This window comes from Peromyscus leucopus, chromosome 5 (assembly GCF_004664715.2).
Source record: "Peromyscus leucopus breed LL Stock chromosome 5, UCI_PerLeu_2.1, whole genome shotgun sequence".
In the NCBI taxonomy this organism is placed as follows: Eukaryota; Metazoa; Chordata; class Mammalia; order Rodentia; family Cricetidae; genus Peromyscus; species Peromyscus leucopus.
In genome coordinates this window covers 3,144,567-3,167,752 of record NC_051067.1, presented here as the reverse complement: position 1 = coordinate 3,167,752, position 23,186 = coordinate 3,144,567, and the positions used below count along the sequence as shown (strand labels likewise).

Sequence of the window (23,186 nt, the reverse complement as noted above, 5' to 3'; positions counted from 1 at the left end):
CGCCTATGCCGGGGGTGGGAGGCATGGGTTCTCTACCCATTTCAGTTGTTTATTGAGAATCTTCATACTTGGGGAACTCAGGGTGGTACGGGGTCCTTTCTTCAAGAAATCCAAGTGTGGGTGTATGCATACACGACTCAACAGACCCGTTCCCTTCTCTCCTACCAAATGAGAACTAGCACTCAGGGAACAGACTGCCAGCAGGTGGCTGGTGCTATCCGGTTTGATTCATTCACTCTCTGGACTAGGTAGGTGGTGACAAAGATGCCCTTCAGTCTACGGGGTTACAACCTGTTAAGGTAAAGTTTCAAGTCAAAGTGAAGATGTCTAACCTGCGAGGCTTCTGACCTAGCTCAGCCGCACAGCACGTTGTCTGATCACGGGCCAGGCTGCTGGCTGCTGGCTGCCATGCTTTCTGGTGAGAGGGCTTCATGTGGCATATTGATAGCCCAGGAAAAGACTAAAATTAAAAATTTGAAGTAAGGTGTGATCTTGCCCTCCATTCCTGCCCCATTTTTGGTGTTTTTGAACCAGATTCTTGATATCTGTCCAAACTGGTCTTGAGCTCACAGCAATCCTCCTGCCTCAGCCTCATGAGTGCTGAGATCACAGGCACGTGTTACCATCCCCAGTCAGAGTGAGGACTCCATCGCATGTGTGCCACTTTTGCCCATTGTCACTATGGAAAGCCCTAAGTTGGACCCTGGTAAGTGGCGTGTGGACTCCACCACCTGTAGCGTGAATTGTTAGAAGGTCTTGTTAATAAAAACAAACCTGGAGCCAGGTATTGGGGTGAATGTTGAAAGATCAGAGAAGCAGAACAAGCCACAGCTACCTCACCTCGCCAATTTCTCAGGTGATCCTGTTTCCTCAGACTGGATGCCTCTCAGCTGAACTGTGCTGCTCAAAGCCTAAAAGCTTAACCAGCTAGTTCCTGGTTTTCACGCCTTATATACCTTTCTGCTTTCTGCCATCACTTCCTGGGATTAAAGGCTCTTGTTACCTTGCCTGGCTGTTTCCAGTGTGGCCTTGAACTCACAGAGATCCAGACGGATCTCTGCCTCTGGAATGCTAGGGTTAAAGGTGTGTGTGCCACCAATTTCTGGCCTCTATATCTAGTGGTTGTTCTGTTCTCTGACCCCAGATAAGTTTATTAGGGTGCACAATATTTTGGGGAACACAGTATCACCACAACCACCCTTGTTTTCTACAGAAAAAAGCACGACACAGAGTCTGTCTGTTCCCAGTCAGGCCTCTTTCCATCAAGAGGCAGGTGGAGCCGGCGGTGGGATGTGAACAGGATGGCTGCGAGGTCACTGCATGCAGACTGTCCCAGTGTTGGTGAATTAGTGTTTTGTGCCCACTAACCCACATGGCTGTACAGCGTATGAAATGTGACAAGTGCACCTGAGAAGTGGGTTTCGTTTTCATTTTTTAAGGTTCAATTGCAGTGGTCCTTCTGTGGCTGGTGCCTCGGGTTGTCTCTGACAGCTTCTGCTGTGAGCTCTCCTCATGGCTTTCCAGAACCCAAGCCTTGCACTTGGTCAGACTGGCTAAAAAGACTGAGGCTTGATGAGCCCTGGCGGGTGCCTAGTTTTCTGGTGGTGCAGACATTTCGGCAGTCTCCACAGAGGGAGCTCCACAGCACCTCTCCATGGCTTCTTTGAATCTAGACCAGTAGGCAGTCAGATGTCTGTAACAGTTCTGGGGTCTGAAAGGCGCTGGCTTGAGGCCTGAAGCTCCACAAAGAGACTCTGTGTGACTTGGCTCAAGTACCTGCCTCAGAGCAATGCCCATTCGGCCTCTCTGCCAGCCTTGCCGTTTCTCCGTCCTGCGCAACTGGAGAGGCCTCCGTCCACTCTTCCCTCCTCTCCCCTGTAGATTTTAAATGTGTGTGTGTGTGTGTGTGTGTGTGTGTGTGTGTGTCCCAGTGCTAGGAATGAACCTAGGACCTTGCTCATCATAGGCAAGCATTCTTCATTCAGTTACATGCCCAACTCTATTTTTGTGTTTAATTGTGGAGTCATATTACATAGCTTTAAATTTCACCATATTTTTTGTTTGTTTTTGTTTTGTTTCCTTTTGCATTCAGTATTTAATATTTAAGCATATTATAACATGTTCCCAGACCTTAGTAGGCCCCTTTGCATAACTGATTCCGTGATGGAAGTACCATTTAGGTTATAAAATAGCTTGTAGACAGCACCACTGTTCAAAGGTTTACTCCATTATCACCATGGTGGGACATGGTGGCGTGAAGGCAGACACGGTGCTGGTGAAGGAGCTGAGAGCCCTGCATCCTGAGCAACAGGAAGTGAAATTTCACCATCTTAAATAGTTTGACTGTGCATTTCAGTAGCATGGAATACATTCTCGTGAACACAACTCAGAACAGTTTTCATCTTTCAGAAACTATTAAACACTAACTTAGAAACTCCATCAAGCCAGGCGTGGTGGTGCACACCTTTAATCTCAGCACTCAGGAGGCAGAGGCAGGTGCATCTCTGTGATTTTTAAGGCCAGCCTGATCTACAGAATGAGTTCCATGACAGTCAGGGCTACACAGAGAAACCCTGCCTTGGAACCCCCTCCTCCCCTAAAAAAGGGAAATCCACTAAGCAGAATTCCTTCCTAGGCTGTGACAGCTGCCATTCTGCTTCTGTTTAGTACTTTGTGACCAGAGGTTCCTCATCTGAAACTGTGCAGTGTCATCTTTTGTGTCCTGTTTATTTCACTAGAGCAATGTTCTCAGGCTCTGAAGGATGTAAGCATATTGGGCAAAAGGCTTGTATAGGAATACATGCCTTTGGCTACTGGAGCTCACCGGTGGGTCTGCTGTCCTCTACCAGCCAGGTTAGGTTGCATAGTATCCTCATTGCTACCCAGAGAGTGTTTAGACTCATTGGAAACAACTCACAAGAACTACAAGTTTCTACAAGATTAATTTTGACACCTGTTCCTCTCAGGACACATGCCACAGGACCTCAGAGCCCCATCTAGCTCCCCATATGGCCCCAGCATTCTCTGTGGACCAACCCTCCAACTTAGGAAATTCTTCCCAGACAAAACCTCATATACCCAAACCATCACAGATGGCTCTGATGGTTCCCAAGGCTGTATCCTTCTCTTGCCTCACTGTCTGTGAGGGGAAGGGGTTTGGGGGGTGTGGAGGCTGATGTCATCCTGGCTCCTCAGAAGCTGGGTCTGGGACAGCAGGAGGAGCCTGCTTGGAGAGCTCAGTGATGTTACAGAGGCCAGTGTAGGCTTTCTGAGCCTCTCTCAGATGTGCTGTGGATATTGTTCTATATAAATAAAACACTGATGGCCAATGACCAGGCAGGAGGTAGGTGGGACAAGGAGAGAGGAGAATTCTGGGAAGCGGAAGGCTGGGGGAGAGACACTGCAGCCACCGCCAGGACAAGCAGCATGTAGAGACTCTGGTAAGCCACCAGCCACGTGGCAAGGTATAGATTTATAGAAATGGGTTAATTTAAGATAAAAGAACAGTTAGCAAAAAGCCTGCCACGGCCATACAGTTTATAAGTGATATAAGCGTCTGAGTGATTATTTTATAAGTGGATTGTGGGACTGCGGGGCTTGGGGAACCTGGAGAGAAGCCCTCCAGCTACACAGATGAGGTCATAGACTCTGGAGGCCCCTGGGACATGTGACCAGCTATAGGGCCATGGAGATCAGGCCCTGAGACTTGAGATGAACACCCAGAGTCGGAGATGATGTCATATTGCAGAGAAGAGAGCAGGTGGCCTGGCATTGAAGGCAGTGTAACCTGGGCCAGGAGTGAGCCCGGGGAACGAGCTCACGGCTTCTACCTGCTTTGCCACAGTCTCTGGGCAGTTCCCTCTGGGACTGGGCTGTGATGAGATGTTTCCCAGGACAGTGGAGATGCCCCCACCTTAGGACTGCAGACCTGTCAGTGCCGGCCAAAGGCGTCAGTACAAAGGGCTGTGATGGGTGAAGAACTTGGGGTGTCTCAGACTTGGCTTCGTACCCCTGCACCTTCTGAGGGTTTGCAGCAGAAAAAGGACATTCTGCGATTTCCTGAGTCTAAGGCAAGCGAGGAGAGAGAAGGAAGAGTGGCTTAGGAAGTGGGTGTTCCGGTGGAAGCTCCACCTCGGCCCCCTCCATCGCAGAAAGCCCGCCGGACAGCAGCTCCTACCCCAGAGATGCTCAAGACCACATCTACAGGATATTTAAACTGCCCCCCAAAGAACGGCCATGTGGTTTTCTGGTCTCTTCTTCCCATCTCCTCTCTGGGGGCCGAAAAATCATCCGGGAGCATTTTACTCATTAAATCTGGACTTTTAATTCTTAATTAGGTTTGATTTGGATTACTACGTCAGCAGAGAGGCTTAATATGGGAAACCTTTCAGTGGGGAATGTGTGTTTACTACCATTTAAAAAGACCTAAAGTGGCGGATCTCTGTGAGTTCGAGGCCAGCCTGGTCTATAGAGCGAGCTCCAGGACAGGCACCAAAACTACACAGAGAAACCCTGTCTCGAAAAACCAGAAAAAAAAAAAAAAGGGTCAAGTGCCATCTTGTTTAAAAGAAGCTCTCCTGCTTGTTAGCATAGTAGCCGAAGATTAGGTTTCTGTTCATTGTAGTTGTATTTTTAGGACTGGCAGAATTAGCCACTGTAACAAATAGCCTTTATGTCTAATGTCCCAAGTCTAGGACCAAAGCCATTGGAAGTCCCACTGGAAGTCCTGTTGATGAACCAGGAAGATTCGGCAAAAAGAGAACTGGCTTTTCACACAAGCATGTGCGCGCACACGCGCGCGCACGTGCGCACGCGTGCGCGCACACCACTATACAGGGGAATATGAATACACATGCATGCAAAAAGAAGTCACATAATCATACCCAAATCTGGAGTGGCTGAGTGATCCCCCTGTAGCCTTGGAGGAGGTGAGCTTACCCTGTAACCTGGAGGAGGTGAGCTTGCCCTGTAGCCTGGAGGAGGTGAGCTTGCCCTGTAGCCTGGAGGAGGTGAGCTTCCCTGTAGCCTGGAGGAGGTGAGCTTGCCCTGTAACCTGGAGGAGGTGAGCTTGCCCTGTAGCCTTGGAGGAGGTGAGCTTACCCTGTAACCTGGAGGAGATGAGCTTGCCCTGTAGCCTGGAGGAGGTGAGCTTGCCCTGTAGCCTGGAGGAGGTGAGCTTGCCCTGTAACCTGGAGGAGGTGAGCTTGCCCTGTAACCTGGAGGAGGTGAGCTTGCCCTGTAACCTGGAGGAGGTGAGCTTGCCCTGTAACCTGGAGGAGGTGAGCTTGCCCTGTAGCCTGGAGGAGGTGAGCTTGCCCTGTAACCTTGCTTTTTTACTGCATCTCTGGTAGTATCCACAGGGAAATGAACAGATTCCTGTAAGCCTAGCTCATAAAGTAATGGCATGTCAGCCGTCCGAATTTGGAAGACAGTTAGCTGCTATTGCAAAATACAGGCTGATTGCTGACTCCTAAGTCTGAAGAATGATTTAACAAGGGTTCTTCTCAGACATGACAACTTGCTTTGCTTTTTGTTGGAACCTAAGCTGAGTGCTGACCTCCTTAAACTCTTCTGCTTCCTTCCCGGTGGATGATGTGATCTGATGTGAAGGTTAGAGAATGGAAGGCAAGCAGTAGCTTGTCCGGAGATGGAAGCTGTGGATTCCAAGGCAGAGACTCCTCTTTATGGGTCCTTACATTCCTATTCTCTTGCCTTAAATATTTCATTTATTTATTTATTAAATTTATTAATTTATTTTACATCTCGACTGCAGTTTCCCCTCCCTCTTTCCTTCCTTCCATCCCCTCCCCCAACTCCTCCTCCTCTGTTTCTGTTCAGAGGCAGGCCTCCCATGGTTGTCAAGAAAGCCGGGTCTCACTCTGTAGCTTAGGCTGGCCTGGAACTCACACATCTGCTTTCCTCTGCTTCTTGAGTATTGGGATTACAGGCATGCACCACTATATTCTGCTTTGCTCTCTCTCTCTCTCCCTCGCTCCTTTCTCCTCCTCCTCCTCTTCCTCCTTCTTTTTAACAGCACAAGACTTCTAAAAACTTAGCACAGCAGTGTCACAGGCCTCGCTGCCTTGGAGAAGGAGCATCTTGGAAGTGAGCAGTTAGTAAGCGCTCAGTGACTGGTCGAGGGAGCCGATACTGGCACATTCTTTGCAGGGACATCCCTTTTTGCATAAGTGTATGAATTTGTGGTATTTTATATCACACCAGACACACATTTATTAAACTCCTCTTGTATAGGAGCTGTGGAAGCTGTAGTATAAAAGTAAACAGGACTCTATAAAGTCCTTGAATGCTTTTGAATTTAAGGGGTCTGTGCCCCAGTTTGAGAAATAAAGTATAATGTGTGCTGGCTCTTATCTGCTTGCAGAACTATTTGAAATTTACTGTTTTTCTTTTGTTCTTAATTATTTAATTTTCTGGGTTCTTACAGTCATGTATGTTATTTCTCTTTGCTCCTAGTTGCATGCAAATGCTGATTTTCGTTATATGCCAGGCATTCTGCTGAGTCCTGTCTGTGTTCGTCTCTTGATGAGACCCAGAGAAGTTAAGCATCTTGCCAGAGTGAGCATAGAATCAATATCAGAGCTGGGTTTTGAACCTTGTTGTCCGTTACAAGGCTCTTGAGAGCTTGTAAACAGCATCCTGGCTGGCTTCTGGGACTGAATCCAGCTGGCTTCCTATTGGCTGGCATAGAGACTCTTCTTTAAGGAGTAAGGCTCTAATGAGGGTGTCCCCACCTCAACAAATTATTTTATGCCTTGTCTGTCCCCACTTCTGACTCACCCAGGAAGTAATTACTAATCACACCGGAAGGCTTTGCACTTCATCAGTGACCATGCTTACAGTTCTGAGGGGGAAAGTGGAGGACTAAGGGGACATGTGTGATGAGGGCAGGGGACTGCAGGAGGATGTGTGCCTTCTGCTGTTAGTTCCAGTGAAAGATGAAGGAACCAGCATTCCTGGGTGTCCCATGGCTGCACTGAGCTCACACAGGGGAATCCAGGTAGCTTGTGAAGACAGAAGTTGTAATTCATTAGACCTTGAGTGGGTTCTAGAGTTTTGTTTCTCTTAGGTGCTCCAACGTTCCACACTTAGAGTCCACTAAGGATGACCAGTGTGATCATTAACACAATCATAGGTATTTTGCTGCTTTTGAAGAAAAGAAATCACAGAAACAGGCCTTGACTTGCCTGAGGTCACAGAATACTGGATAAGGTCCAGACCTAATTCTGATTACACAAGGGTCAGGATATGCATCTTATTTCAAAGAAACAGACTAGATGGGTATGCATAGTGAGATATTTCAAGATTGATGTGTGCAGGTCTGGGGACAGTGATGTGTATACTCTAGTAGAAGATAGAGAGCTCAACCTAGGGCTTTCATAGAAGCTTGGCCTGCATCTCAGCTGAAGTAAGATTGGCTTCCCTCTGTCACCACACAAAACCAAGGAGTCACAGGCAGAGTCTTCACTATCCTAGGAGAGTTCAAGAGTCATGACAAATTGCTACTAGCCAAAGGCAGAAGGGTTAGTGATGTGCCCTTTGCATTCCTAATGGTTTGCTGTCTCCAGAGCAGGTCCCCCCCCCCCCTCAGTCACTGTACGAGGCCACCACTGACGGGACTGATGTAGAGCAGGCCTGCATTGTGTCATACAGGGGACATCTTTCAGGGTCAGTCTGGAAAGAGTATGAGCTGATTCCTACACATTTAGGTGCCTGGGTGGGTGGGAAAACAGCAAGACAAGTAATGAAGGTTTCCAGTTCACTGGGAAATGTTCCAGAATTCACGTGGGTAGTTCACTGAAGACATAGATGGACGGCTGCTTGTGAAATGTAGAGTTTCTTTCAAAACAAGTTATTATAACATTAGAACTCTGTGTCTTGGCAGTTGTGGAGAAAGTCATGGGGACAGGGTGAACTTCAGCAATGCTTGTTGCCCTCTCTTCTCCCACAGTGGTGGATGCCAAGTCAATCTGTAGCTGGTTATTGTCTTGAATATGTACTCAAATTAGCTGTGAGAGAGCCATCTGCTGTCTCCCTCAGCCTCCAGTGCTGGCAAAGGAAAATCCTGCCAGGATGCAAACAGTTTACTAAGCTGATAACAGAAGAGGGAGTGGGGAGGAATGAGAAAGAGAGGGAGCAGGCTTGTGCCTGTTCCTCTCCTCTGGGTCCTTCCTACCTGTGTGTTTCTTCCAGCTAGAGAGAGACAAGCTGTGGATCAGGAGAACCTGAGCCAAATTGGAGATGCTGGAAGTAATGTAGGGATCTGCCTCTGCTGGAATACATTTTGTAGCCCCTTTAGAATCAACCTCTTGGTCTCCACTGGCATGATTGATCTGAGCCTCCCAGGGTCTCTGTGGATGAAGCTACACTTGGGATCCTTTGATGGGTTTTGCATGTCTATGACATCCCACCTGGGAGTGCCTCAAGAGTTCAGAGCTATGCTCAGGAGTCTTGTGGGGTAGTGATTGTTTCTCAAATGCTGCTCCATCATGCTCAGGGTGCTTGCTCACATTCAGTTCCTGTTAGTACACGTGGACACCCCGATACGCTGGCACTGTTCACTGTAAACCAACATCACAGAAATGAGCCTCCAAGGAGGGGACTGTGTCTATCTAAGGTCTTATGGCCAGTGAGTAAGGAGATCAGCACCTGGTTACAGATCCACTTCCTTGTCCTATGACAAACTGACTGTGCAGAGGACAGTGCTGGGTAAAGCTGACTTGGAGTGAGGCATCCTGTGCCCAGCTATAGAGCACAGGGCCATCCTGAGACAGCCATGGCTCCCTTGTCCTTGCTGCCCATGGTAACATGGGCCAGTGCTACCAGCTTTCCTGAGTCTTTTGGCAATGCTAGGATTCTGAGTTTTAAGATACTGAGTTTGGATTCGGTTCCTCAAAACCACAGTGGTTCAGGGCCATGGCTCAAACAGCCTTTGAAGCCCCCAGCTGTAACCAGAGGACGAAAGTGACACTTCCTCATGATTGGGCTTACTTTCTTCTGAGGGCACTTGCATTTAGAAGATTGTTGAAGCAATCCAGTTCCAAATTAATGCAGACCCTGGAGAGATGGCTTATTATGTAAGATACCTTCTTAGGTCTGCCCTGTGTCTCCAACTTCTAGGCGTGTGGCTCAAGAGAGTAAGAAGCTGGGCTTCTTCAATGCAGTGTGGGCATTGGGTTACTTTTACAGTTTAACTGTACTTTTCCTTGTCTGTGCAGTGGTCTGAGCACCTCAGACTGGGAGCTATCCCAAAGGGGAAGGCTCTCTAGACCTGTATTGTGTTATATACCAATGTTCCTAAATGACATTTTCTGAAAAAGCTTTCAAAAGTGGATGAGGGCTGTCTGGGCTTTCTAGTTTCTGAATTATTAGTGTCTCTGTGAGCATGCACATGTGTGGACTTGAGATCCTTCCCCCTTTGTATGGAATCCTTGGGCTAAACTGTCTCCAGACCTGTGTAGCACAGCCCCTTTGCTCCCCCAGCCTTCTTGCCCACATGCTGTTTTGTGATTCTGGAAACAGGCCCGTTATTGGATTGCGGTTGTAAATCATTTACTCCCAAGGTGTGAAGGGGACCACAACAATGGCCTCACTCCCACCTAGTTTGCATGTGGTGCCATCGAAATGAGCAGACTAGGAGAGAGGACCTCTGAGGAATGGAGAATTGGCTACAGAAGGGAACCATCAACTTACCTCATTTTCAGGGGCAGGAAACCCAGGCTTGGGTTTGAATAAGTATCACTGCTCTTATTTGCCCCACTCACTCTGTAAATGTTGTAAGTCGTCACTGGTGGGCCTAGCCTCAGATTTAGCTAGACTGGGTGAAGTCTGACCTTAGGTTTAATTGTGTGTATGTGTGTGTGTGTGTGTGTGTATGACTCTCACAGAACTTATTTTGAGTCATTGGTGCTCCACTGATTGGCCAGTGAGGTCTAGGGATTGCCAGCCTGGCTTTTATGTGGGTGACCAGATTATGAACTTACATCCTCACGCTTGCAGAGCAAGCGCTTCACCCACAAAGCTGTCGTCTCAGCTGCGGGGTCGTATATTTATATGTACATGTTATGCTCATGTGTGTTTTCCCTGCATATATGTCTGTGCACCATGTGCATGCCTGGCTTCAGTGGAGCCAGAGGAGGGTGTTGGATGCCTTGGAACTGGAACCACCATGTGGGTGCTGAGAACTGAATCCAGGTCCTCTGGAAGAACAGCAAGTACTTTTAATTACTGAGCTATCTCCCCAGCCCCCTCACTTTCTTTTTAATTTTTGCATTTTGAGGCAGAGTCTCACGTAACCCAGACTTGCCTTGAACTGTTGATGCTTCTGCCTCAGCTGCCAAGTACCGGCCGTCACAGGAGTGAGCCGCCACACCCAGCTCAGGTGCCTGAGTTAAACCTCACAGTGAGTGAGGCATACCTAGGGAGCTTATTACACTGAAGATTACTGGCCCTGGTAGCTGAGTCAGACCCTAAGGGCCCTGGAACCAGTATTTTTAAAAGCCCCTCCTCCAGCTAAACTCAGCTGAGGACTGGCTTATCTGCTACAGTTTAGGTACCTAAATCTACACACAGATATAGCATTTGCAATTAATAAATAGAAGCACTTGGGTGGGGAGGGGTAGCTTGGTGAATAAGGTGCTTGTAGGACATGTGCCCAAACTCCAGAACCCATGTAAATAAAGACAGGCATGGTGGTGTGCACTTGTAATCTGCTGGGAAGTCTGACAGGCGAGCTCTGGAGCTTGCTTTGACCAAGTAGCCCAACCTAGCTCGTTAGCTTTAGGTCAGTGAGAGACTGTTTCTAAAGAAAAGGTGGACATAGGCTGAGGAATGACATTCCAGGTTGTCTCAGGCCTTCACTCATGTCTATACACATGTGCTCACACCCCACGTGTGTGCACACACATACAGACATGCTCACACATGCACACACCCATGCACAGAAATAGATAGAAATTCTTCAGTGGCCCACTCTTATGTGAGTGTGTGTGGGACTTGAGACAGGGTCTCACTCTAGTGGGGTTAGTCCAAGGACCATGTGTAAATCAGGTTGCTTTAGAGCTTGTGGCGATTCTGCTTCCGTTCCAAGTGTTGTGAGTCAGCCTTAGAAGCCCATGTTGGACAAATGCTTGAGGAGGAAGTAGATTCAGAAACAAGTACTTATTGGGCCCAGAGCCTGTCATTACCTATGCCAGCTGGGGCACTGGTCCTAGGCTGTGATTTTCAGGAGGGGCTGAGGGGGTAGCTGCTGAGTCCTGTGTCTCATTATAGACACTTCCTCAGCTTTCTCTTGAAGCCCGACATGCTCCAGGCCCCCCTTCCAGGCCACTGATCCTGTGTCCTGGCTTCCTGCCTGCAATGGGCATATGGAAATGGCCCCATGAAGCCAAGAACTACTTTCCCCTGGCTGTCTCTCTGTCTGCATGTCTTTATGTCTCTGTCTGTCTCTCTCCACAAGACTCCAGGAAACAACTTTCAAGAATATAGTAAATACATTAGAAATACATACAGTAGATAGTTTCTTTTCTTTGGAGAAGTTACTCTGGGATCTACTTCCAGACTTCTGGATGCCACATTTTATTTCTAGCAACACAATGTTTATATTTCTGGTTCTTAGTTCGGACAGCTTGGAGACCGCCCTTGAGTTTGCTTTTCTCACAGCTGAGTTTTACTTCTTATCTGGAACGCTGCGCTGCACTTCTGTTATTCTTTGCATAACTGAGTCACCTGTTAATATTTTCTTTGTCGCCTGTGATAAGGGAAGAATCTTTGCAAGTTCAGGAAAGAAGGATCAAACACTGCTGGTCAAATAGCACTGGGGTCCTACGGACTTGACCTCATTTTCCCTCTGGTCCCCGGGTGAGGCACACTTCATTCTTGACTCAGGCTTCTCTGCCTGGCCCAAACTCTGCTTTTGATTCCAGCCTGTCTAATTATTAACCACGCACAGAGACAGACACAAATTGCCTGGTAGCCAGAGGTAGAGAAGTCATGTTTAGGAACCAAGTTTATCACATCTCCAGTGGCTTTGGTGCAAGTTGGCAGTGTGTGTCATGGTTACCTCTTAGAATGCCAGCTTCCCATTGGGCCATTGCTCTTTTTCATTCTTCTCCTCATTTATTATGCAAATAAACAGCTTATCACACATGGCATAAATAATATAGATGCCCATGCTCAAACCTGTAGTTTATATGACATGTGAGCAGACCACTCTTGCTTGGGGAGAAAGACACCTGCTTCCCCCAGACATCCGCTTGCATGGACTTCCCAATGGAAGGAGTTGGCATGTTATGGCTGATATTTAGGCTACTGACTTGAAATGCTGAACTCCCTGTGCACATGTATAGATCCTGAGTCCTAGAGTCAAGGGACAGGTGAGAGAAAGGGACAGTAGCCACTCAGGACACAAACAGCATAGAGCAAGGGTCGCCATGATTTTATTTTCCTCTATCCAAAGTATCATGTGATCAATTGGCTTTTGTTGTTTACATGGGGAACTGACCCCTAAACGTGCTGATAAGAGAAGAATAAGTAAGTCAACACTCCCAGGGTTCCTCTTGGTTTCAGTGAGCCGCTCTGGAACACGAGCCTTCTGTTTGCTGTTGAAAGTTTAGCACTTGAATTTCAGGTTGGACTGTCCAGTGCATGAAGGAAGATGCAACGCCTCATGCCAATGCCTGTTTTCTTTAGGCCCAGAATAGAAGGCATTGTGTGTTTGGTACACACATATCCAAAGCCAACAGTGACTTAATTGTACATTGGGAACAAAAGCTGCTACCTAGGGTCAAGATGGGGCAACTTAGACTTTCCTTTCTGCAAAGTCAGTGGCTGGGAACACTGGAGCAAACATCTCAGCTGTGGCTGGTGTTTGCCTGTGAAATTCTGATCTGTGGAATGGTGTTTCCCAGAGCAGAAAGTGTTGTGTGTGTGTGTGTGTGTGTGTGTGTGTGTGTGTGTGTGTGTGTGTGTTAAAGCATTCTCCTAGCACGTGGGAGTCTTGAGTTCAATACCAATATTGCAAAAAGAAGTAAAAAGAAATAATTAAAATCTAAGAAAGATGAATCTGGCTTTGTGGAGACCAACTTTGAAGACACACAGAGTCTAGTCCATAACTATTCCTTGCTCCTTACACAGACACAGACACAGACACAGACACAGACACACACACACACACACACACACACACACACAGAAACACACACACAAATGTGCACACACACACACATATACACACAGACATTGGACAGAAGGAAGTTCAAAGGGGGACAGAGAGTTTGTTCTCTTGTGCACTCTGCCTCTTTATGGACGTCCAGAGACACAAATTGAGGGTTGCCTCATGTGGCTGCCCATCTGCCTGCCAGCACTTCAGTTTGGGTGAATTGATTTGGAAAACCTCACACTGTTCCATAAGCATAGCCATCTGCAGGGATTGTGTGGGTGCTCATGCCAGAACTTGGGGCTCCTGGGGTTTTAGTGGACATCGACCAGCTTTGTCTTTTTTCTCACTGAGGTTATGTGATGCCACTGTTTGACCTTGAGTTATAGAAGCTTCTCTGAGAGCGACCCAGCTATTTGTGGACTCCTCCAGAGATGACCCCAGATCCCAGCACTTCCATTTTGGGGCACTTAGTTTCTTCTGCTTTGGGGGTGTCAGTCATGACCAAGATTTCCAGCCTGTTTCTCAGGCTTTAGCGTGCCTGTGAGCCTGTGAGGTCCAGGTGATGCAAATTCAAGTTCTTCAGGTCTGGGCTGGACTGAGGCCTTGTGTTGCTGCCACTGGTACTGCTGTCCCCAGAGTGCAGGTTTCCATGTTGGAGAAAGCCAGGCCTGGCTGAGAGTATGAAAGTTACAGCCCCTCCAAACTCTGAGACTAGTTTCTGAAGACATAGGCCTTGCTTTTAGACCACTGGTGTCTTGAGAGTGTCAGTGGTCTGAAGGAAGGCAGGCAGTGTGTGCACCTCGCCTGTGCTGCCAGTGTGACATGGAATGGCCATGAACTGAAGGGTGCATGCAACTTTGGATCTTATGTTTTTCTTGAGGTCTGCACAGCTGACCCCACCTGGCTTCCCCAGGGACCAGCACACTTCCTGCCTTGGAACAGCCTGGTGTGCTTCTCATTCTCAGCATGGCACTTGCCGGTGGCCCCAGCACTGACACTCTGCCCCACAGGAATGGAAGTGGTAGTTTCAGGAAAGTATGCTTCACACAGAGTCATTTGTTTATACAACCTGGGATGTGGTGGAAAGGAAAGATGCACGTGTCTGGTCTGGGGTGGTGTGGCTGTGTGGCTCTGGAAGAGGCCCATGTGTTTAAAGAGGTGGGCAGCACACTTGGAGCCTTATTGCTGGCGCTACATCTGGATAGAGAAAATGATTCCAACTGTGGTCACCACTTTAGGCCTGTGTCCAGAAATTCAACAAGTGATAGAAAGTGTCAGGTTCCTTTATGCTTCAGCCCTCTGACTAACCCTCACTGACTGCTGATCATGTGAGGCTTTGAGGTGTCTTTATAGACGTTTTCATTACTGGGTGCTTGGTGGGATTGCTTTGAACTGCTTATCAAAGACAGCCCAGAATAATAATGTGTCATGTGGTAGTCCACAAGTGACCTGGCAGCTTTGGGAGGTCAAGGACTCTGCCACCTGTTTGGTGCTGTTCTGCCATCCTAAGCAAAGGACTTTGATGTTACTGTCAGTATGGGTGCTGATGCCCTGAACCATCCCGGGGTGGGGGTGGGGGGCCAGGCAGTGGGCAGGCTCTTTCTAATGAAAGATGTTCCTGCTCACATCCTGTTGTGCAGAATGTAGTCACATGGCCACAAGGTAGGTGGCAAAATGTACTTAGACCAAGTGACCAGCCCTACACCCAAACACTGATAGATCAATGACTGTGAGCAAAGGAAAGATCAAATACTGGGGTGAACAAATACCTCTGTCTCACTAGGGTCTTCAGGCCATTCAGACCATATTGGTCCTTACTGTGAAGGAAGTGTTTGGGTCTGGCCCAGATGTTCAAGCGGAGGCTACCTGATGTACGAGTGAGGCTAGGTGTCGCCATCACTTCAACATTGAGACTCGGATAAAATTTCCCTGCTCTAGGTTGTTTCTTGTGCCCTAGAAAACACTGAGGGTAAGTGCCTGTGAAGGTGAATATTCATAAGTGAGCCAATAGTTAACACTCCACCCACTCCTCCTTTCTTCCCCCTCCTTCTTCCCCTCCTCTCTTCTCCTTCCCCCTCTCCTCCTGCCTTCTCTTTCCTAACAGCAAACACAATGTTTCCCTTTAGAAGGCAGTGTACCCTGAGAGGAATAAAAATAATGTTCTTCAGCCGACGGTGCCAAACTCGGAACAGAACAACTCTGACAGCCTCCTGCGTGGAGATGTTGCCTGGCACATCAGAGGCACAGCTCGACTGTATGAGTGTACGGGTGGGGGCCGCACAGACCTAGTCCTGCCCCGGGAAGGCGGTCTAGAACACCTTCAATCTTGAGTCCATAGCAGCCACACTTCTCAGGCTTTACAAGTACTTTGGTCATTCCATGTTTTGCTTTTTCTGACACAGCTGTGTGCAGTAATTGGGTGTCATTTTTAGTGCAATCTCTTAATGTTAGCCTTCTGCATGTTCCAAACTTAGGTGGATTTTGATGGGCCCATTCTTCACACACCCACACAGGCAGAGTCTATGAAAATACAGTAGAATCTGTGTTAAAAGCAGGCTGAGAGCAAGTGTCTACCAGTACTGAATGCATTGTCACTTCATCCACACTAATAAAAATTAAAGGTCTGGGGATGCCTTGGCTGGGCAAAGTGCTTACCATGCAAGCCTGACTGCCTGAGTTCTACCCCAGAAGTCACACAGCCCCAGCACTCCCTGGGCGAGCTGCTGGGCAGAGATGGGAGAATGTATAGGCAGAAACAGAGGCCTGACCTTCAAAATAGCGTTAATGACAACAGTAAGACATTGGACTTCAAAAGAAAGTGAGTACCCACTCCTGAAAGTTGTCCTCTGACCTCCACATGCATGAGTGTACACACACAGACATACATAATAAGTACATGAATTAAAGCCAAAACAAATCCAAACCTCAACAGGCTTGTTTTGTTCTAATGATCTTCCCAGATTTTCAAAATCCTACCCTTTTTAAGCTGCGTGAATTTTGTCATGTGTTCGTGTCTGTTCTTGGCAGGTGAAAAGCCTGACTTGGGTATATTGACAAGCCCTGGTTACTTCTTGGCCTCTGCCTCTCCATGTTTCTCTGGAGCTCAGGGTTTAGTTTCCTGAGGTACAAACAGAGGTGGCTTCTGTGTGTGGCTTTTAGGAGGATGGTGTGTGCGTCATAGTGCACGGGACAGATCCCGCCAGCATCCATCCCAGATTTCACTTCTCTGTTTTGTTGTTTTTTTATTGTGACTTGTCATGCTAGCCAGTGTTTAGGAGTTAGGAGATGGAATGGTAGGATGTGTCAGTTGGATTTGTACATCAATCTTGTGCAGAACTTGTAGCCAACGAGGCAATCCTGAGGAGCTGTTTCTGTGTACCTGTGGTACTCCGTGTGTTTCCCCCTTAGCACTCGATGGCGGCATGGACTTAGGGCCTGTCTCAGACCCACAGAATTGGAGGCCCAGCCATCAGTGTTTTACCCAAGATGCAGAGGATCAGAGAGCGTATTAACATTTGAGAGCTAGCACTGCTCTTAGACCTTGTGATGACTTCCCTGTAAATGTAAAGCCAGGGCCCCTGCCCTAGTATTCTGACTTAGTGATTCTGGCTGAGTTAGGCAGATAGGATGGATAGGTCAGCAAGTAAAGAGTTGGCTGTGCAAACCCGAGGACCCATTCAGGCATGTAGCTCCTGTTTGTAATCCCTGAGAGGAGGAGGAGGAAACTGGTGGATTCCTGGGGCTTGTTGGCCAGCCTCATCTACAAACTCCAGTCCAATGAGAGAGCCTACCTCAAAAAACAAGGTAAATGGCGCCTGAGGAATGACTCCAAGGTTGACCTTCGGCTGCCACTGTATATATGTGTACCTCACTATAACCTCCCCTCCCCAACCAAGACTAGTCCCAATATGAAGTTTCTGTTTTCTTTCTCTCCTTCCCTTTCCTCTCCTCCTCCATTTTCTCTCTGGCCCAGGGATGGGAATTGAAGGAAGAATTCTTCTCTAAGAGGTGCTCAGAGGAGATAACAGGACTAGATGAGATATTTCCCACAGGTCACAGGAAAGTGGCATCACATCACCTCATTTCCTGCAGTGATCTGCTGTCCCTGATGGCAGCCTCCTTCTGACTTTAAATGTAACCCATGCCATGCCAAAAGTTTAAAGAAAAATTAGGAAACTTGGAGAGAGGAAGTAGGAAAGAGGAAGTAGGCATCTGTCACCACCCCGAACCCCCAAAGATCCCACTACAGGACAGTATTTGCTGCGTTAGCTGCCAGTCTTATGCCTCGTGACATAAATGAAAATCATACTTATGATTCTAACTGAATGCCTTTTTTAAAACAAAAACTATATTATGACGATTCCAGTTTGGAAGCTGGCATCAGATTGCACTGTGTGGGTTTGTTGTGATTTGATCAGCCATTGCCTCTGCTAATGCCATTCTTGTTAAAGAGATGTGAGTGCTTTTCTGATTATCTCCTTAAGATAGATTCCTAGAAGTTGATTCACTGAGCCAAAGTTACATTTTGAAGGTTCATGTTGAATGGAATTAAAGTTGTTTCCAGAAGGGTCTTGCCAGTTCATTCTCACTCTCTGGATGAGAGAGTACATCATACCTTGTCCTTTGCCAGACATTGTTCTCTTAAAAAGCAAAGCCTAGACCCGAACTGTCTCTTTGGCTAACAACCCACAGGTCAGTTTGCTGGCGGGAAGGAACTTTGAGTCCTTGTCCCCCATCCTTTCTCTGTGGATGTGACTGCAGAGCTCCGCACGCAGCAGCCCTGTCTTCTTTTTGCTCATTCTTAGGGAGTTAAAGGTCTACCTTCCTGTGTCAGATAGCCGTGCTTTGGGGTTTCGTTTTGAGACCATCTGGAGTCCTTGGCTTTGCCCCTCCTGTCAGCTCATCTTCATCAGTCTGGGCTTCATCTGTACTGCTGTTGTGATTTCATTGTTGTTGTTTGCTTGTTTTGTTTTTTGTTGCTCTTTTTTGGTGACAGGGTTTCTCAATGTAGCCCCAGCCATCCTGGCCTCCATTGTATGTTTTAATTACTCATGCCCAGTACATCTTCATGGACAGGTGTGTCCTTTAGGACAGTGCCCTAAGGGGCACATGCAAAGTTCTCTGCGATAGTGTAGCAAACAGCATGCCCAGCATTGCCTTCAGGCTATCCCAGATAGCCAAGGCACATGTAACCTGTTGATGAGGAGGCCGGGCTGCACACACCCCTGCATGCTGACTCACAGACTCACATGCATTCTCCATTGAGTCCCTGACTAAAACATTAGGGAACCCATTTTCTGGGCAACTGACATGTGACTGAAGGGCTAAGTGAGTTCAAATCATCCAAGATTAGGTGGAGAGAACATTCCCACTATTACCTTTAACATCTCCAGGCTGCCCCAGCTGGTTACAATGGCAGGGTCATACAGGTCAGTCACTAGGCTGGGTACCTTAGTAGAGAAACCTCTGGGCTGGGAGAGAGTGTCAGGTAAGAAACTCATAAATCCATCCTTGTTCTGCTGAAGGAACCTTTTCATCCTGATCGTTCTGTTGTTGGATGTATAGACAGCTTCCTGTTAGCTAGAATTCATGCTGAAGCTTGTAATGTCTGTGGTTCAGAGGCCTCTGTTGGTGAATTCCAAGAATGATGCAGTTGGAGGATTCCTTCCTGGAAGCCATGTCCCCTGTTCTGTAAAGCGAAACTGAGCCAGTGCTCAGTCAAATCCCTTGGCAGTCTGTGTGCGTGGCCTGTTCACATCCTCCTGCATACTTGAGTTCACCTGTGGCTGATATCTAATCTGGTGTAAATAACTGCTGTTCTGGGCTGTTTAGGGAAGACTGACCAGAAGCCTCCTTACCTGTGCAGTGCTGATGCAGCCCCACCCCTGAGACCTTCTCTATGATTGGTTGGACCTCTGGACACAGATCCCCCAGACAAATGGAAGGCAGGGAAGCTCAGGAGGAGTGAGGATCGGAGGCTGATCTAATGTTTCTTCTCCTAGGGTCAGGGCCACAGATTTCCACATTTTCTTCTTATTCTGTGCACAGTGAGCCATCTGACCTCCTGTTGAACCTGGGAAATGAACAAAGATATTGCAGGAATGAACACATGGGCTGTGTTCATCTCAAAGTCTCCTAGCTATATTCTGTTCCATCCATCCATCCATCCATCCATCCATCCATCCATCCACCTGGTCATTGACCCATTTGTTCAGTCTTCTCTCTCCATCCTTTCCTCCATGCATCCATTCACCCAGCCAACCACCCAGAGTCTAGTAAAAATGTATTAAATAGTGTCACCCAGCCTAATTCTGCAAGCAACTGCTCAAACTTTTGGCTTGTAAAGAAGAATAGCAATAACGTCCACTGTAGTAAGACCCAGGGTGGCCTTGACAGAAGCTTTTTTTTTTTTTTTTTTTTTTTGGTTTTTCAAGACAGGGTTTCTCTGTGTAGCTTTGCGCCTTTCATGGGACTCACTTGGTAGTCCAGGCTGGCCTCGAACTCACAGAGATCCGCCTGCCTCTGCCTCCCGAGTGCTGGGATTAAAGGCGTGCGGCGTGCGCCTGCCTCTGCCTCCCGAGTGCTGGGATTAAAGGCGTGCGCCACCACCGCCCGGCTGACAGAAGCTTTTTTGTCAAAACTAGATGTAATGGAAACCATGTAGAGAATCTCCAACAGTGAGGAACACCTATTCAGAGGCAATGGTATAGGAGATGAAGTCGTGACAGCTGAGTATAGAAACTCTTTACCTGTGGTCCACAACTAGAGGACTTTCCAAGCTGATGGTCCAGACAGTCCTTTTAGTTCCCAATTTTGAAAATAGGGAACCAAGGAGGACAGTGGTCTGGCTGGCTCATTTTGGGGATGTGGTGAGCAAGAGGATGGCCCCAACATTGTTTTCCTCTGGAATCTGTGACTAAAAGGCTTTATATGGATGGTAAAGGGACTTCACAGTGTGAGACAGGGTGGTTACACAGGCTAGAGGCGGAGCTTAATGCAGAAGCACTCTCCAGTTCTGGCCTCATGAGTATAATTTTGCCCTTTTGACCCTTCGTCTCAGGGGTTAGTTTGGTAAATAGAACTCTGCTTTAGACCACACAGAGTTTATCCTTATCTCTGAAGGAGTTTCCTGTAGACATCACTAACCTTATAGTTTGAGGCCAGCTGGTCTACGCAGTGAGTTCCAAGAGAGCCAGGCTGGCACAGAGAAACCCTGTCTAAAAACTCCATCCCCCAAAACAGTGATCCTGAGGTTTTTTTTACCCCTATCTCCTGCTCTTTGTCCATCATTTTGGTGCCATGAGGCTTCTCAGAAAAGGAGAACATGTACTCCAAATCAGGCAGGAAGCTAAGCTTCCAAAGAGGTTCTCTGAAGTTTTAGGGGAAAGCAGTACTGGAATGTAGCTCTGGAAACTCCATGAGACACTGAATGTGAATATGTGACATTTATTTCTGTGCATGTCCCCTGCTAAGCTCGGTGTTGACTCTACTGCAGATACAGATCACACAGACCTTTGTGGACCCCTAAATCCTCTCCTCTCAGCTGCAGGCAGCAGGAGGAATTGAACTCATGACCCAGTTAGGTAACAGCCTGAGAACTTAACCATCTTGAGTTGCTTTGCTCTCTTGGTTCCCCTAACTGCTTTCATGTATCTTCCCAAACTCAGGTGATTCCCTCTTCTGTCCAGTGTGGCCTTCAGAAACCCCGGCACCTGGAGTGGCAGTTGCTGTGTTTGGATTCCTTCTGCCTGCCAGAGAGGAGAAGCTGAAAAAAAAAACATTTATTATTATTATTATTATTATTATTATTATTATTATTATTATTTTACTTAGTTAATTTTATGTAGGACAACATCTAGAAATCAAAATGTGTTGAAAATGGTATGTTTTCATGACCCAAGACAGACAAGTGGCCCCAGAGGGTGAAGGTTTGGAAGACCTGAGGCCTCTTTTAGGCTTGAAAATCATGTGCTCTTGTGTAGTTCTGACCAGGTTGGAATTCGATCCTTTCTCCTGTCTCTCCCCAATTCCCTGTGGACCCTGTGAAAGATAAGCTGTTCTGGGTCAAAAGCGAGGTGCTCACATGACCGGCCCACACAACAGTTAGCTGTGGAACTTACCTGACTACACTGGCTTGGAAATGTGGAAAACCTTCACCAACCTGCCATGGAACAAGCCAGCCATTCATCTTGAGCCTGGCACCTGGCAGAGACCACGTGACTGCTCCAAGGTCCTATGCAACTTTAAACATTATTTGTTCTCATTTTATTTCACTTGGGCTTAAAATAATGAGAGATTTTAACTGAATGGGACCTCAAATAGAGAATTAGATGCTAAAACAATCCACAAAACCTTAAAAACAAAAATACAAAACCCAGAAGGGCTTTAAATCTGTGCTACTTAAAGGGATCAAACTTACATTTTTAACAAAGGTTCATTTGATGTTCTGGTAGAATGTGGCCCTGTACCAGGCGGGCCTTTCTTTTCCTTTCTTAATGAGCTGTAGTTGTTGGTGACACCACAGGTGTGTGTATTCGTAGAACAACACAGAACGGTTGCTGACATCTTGGCAGATTTTGTGATTGTGTCAAATGATTTAGAGCCAAGAAATGAATGCAGAGATCAGGAGGATTCATGAAGTCCTGTGGCTGTGACTCCAGCTCACTGGCATGGAGGGCATGGACACGCGGTGACAGCTCTCACGGCCCTGCAGAGTGATGAGCAAACACCCGAGAGCCGATCAGGAGTTGGCAAGCACGAGGCAGACTCCCACTCAGGCTGCTTTGGCCCCATTCCCTGCGGCTCTTCCTCTTCTCCTTACTCTTCCCCACGTTGTCAGCGGCCCCTACTTCCAGGGAGGTCTTTGTGTCACAAGTGACTGAGCTGTGGGAGGATCAGCACTGGAGCTGCTGAGTGAGTGTAGCCTCTGGAGGTGCTGCCCTCCATGAAGACGTGGTTGGTCCCTGGGAACTTAGAACATATCCTTTCTAGGTCAACTGTGGGTAGGCTTGGACAAGGCCGAAATGCTGTGCCTTTTCCTTTCTATATGTGGTTAGGAAGAAGGAAAGAGGAGAGAAGACATTTATTCAGAGGTTACTATCCTAAGTGAGGAGACAGGGAATAGTGTGTCATTTTACAGATTTCCCTTTGGTCTGCTACCACAGTGAGCCTGACAGTGTTCATCAAATGGCTGCATGCTGATAGCAGCCCAGAGGGATTCAGGCAGGTGTCCTTAAAGTTCATCAGCATCCTGACAGAGAGTTAAGCAACCCATAGCAACACAGTTATCCCATGCCGTAGGTTTGTTCATTTTTATGGCTTTGAAAAGCAAGAGGGAAATAGTAGTTTAAGAAATATGATGTATGGGGCTGGGGAGATGGCTCAGTGGGTAAAGGACCTGAATTATATCCCCAGAACCTATATAAAATACCCAGGTATGGCGGTGTGTGCTTGTTATCCCAGCACTGGGGAGGCAGAGACATGCTCCCTGGGGCTTCATGACCAGCCAGCCTAGCCAGTGAGAGACCGCTGAGTGTGGTGGTTTGAATAAGAATGGCTCCCATAGGCTCATAGAGGTGTGGCCATGTTGGAGAAAATGTGTCACTGGGAGTCCGTGTCGGGCCCAGTTCTGCCTCCCCCTTCTGCCTGTGGATCAGGATGTATCTCTCATCTACTGCTCCAGCACCATGAGTGCCGCCATGCTCCCCATCATGATGATAATGGACTCAATTTCTGAAACTGTAAGCAAGTCCACAATTAAATATTTTCATTTATAAGAGTTGCCCTGGTCATGGTGTCTCTTCACAGCAGTAGAACCTTGACTAAGACACCACGACGTGCCAGAAAGAAGTGGATGATGCCTGAGAAACGACACCTGGAGCTGTTCTCTGACGCGCGTGTGCGCGCGCACGCGCGCACACACACACACACACACACCTCTGCACACATGTGCACCCACATGAATATGAACAAGCATGTACACAGAAGACGACGCCCCGTGTAGTGAAGC

At 47.6% G+C, this 23,186-nt stretch overlaps 1 protein-coding gene and 1 long non-coding RNA gene across 2 annotated transcripts in view; one reads left to right on the top strand and one right to left on the bottom strand.

The window, feature by feature from the left end:
• The window catches only part of Dapk1 (death associated protein kinase 1), a 159,802-nt gene that overhangs the window by 49,816 nt on the left and 86,800 nt on the right, over nt 1-23,186 (top strand). The window lies entirely within an intron of this gene.
• LOC119087986 lies at nt 11,567-22,215 on the bottom strand. The gene is made up of 4 exons (XR_005091533.1): nt 21,597-22,215; nt 20,782-20,942; nt 19,036-19,250; nt 11,567-11,767 (listed from the first exon to the last, which is right to left on the bottom strand). It is a non-coding gene; the product is annotated as an uncharacterized LOC119087986 (long non-coding RNA).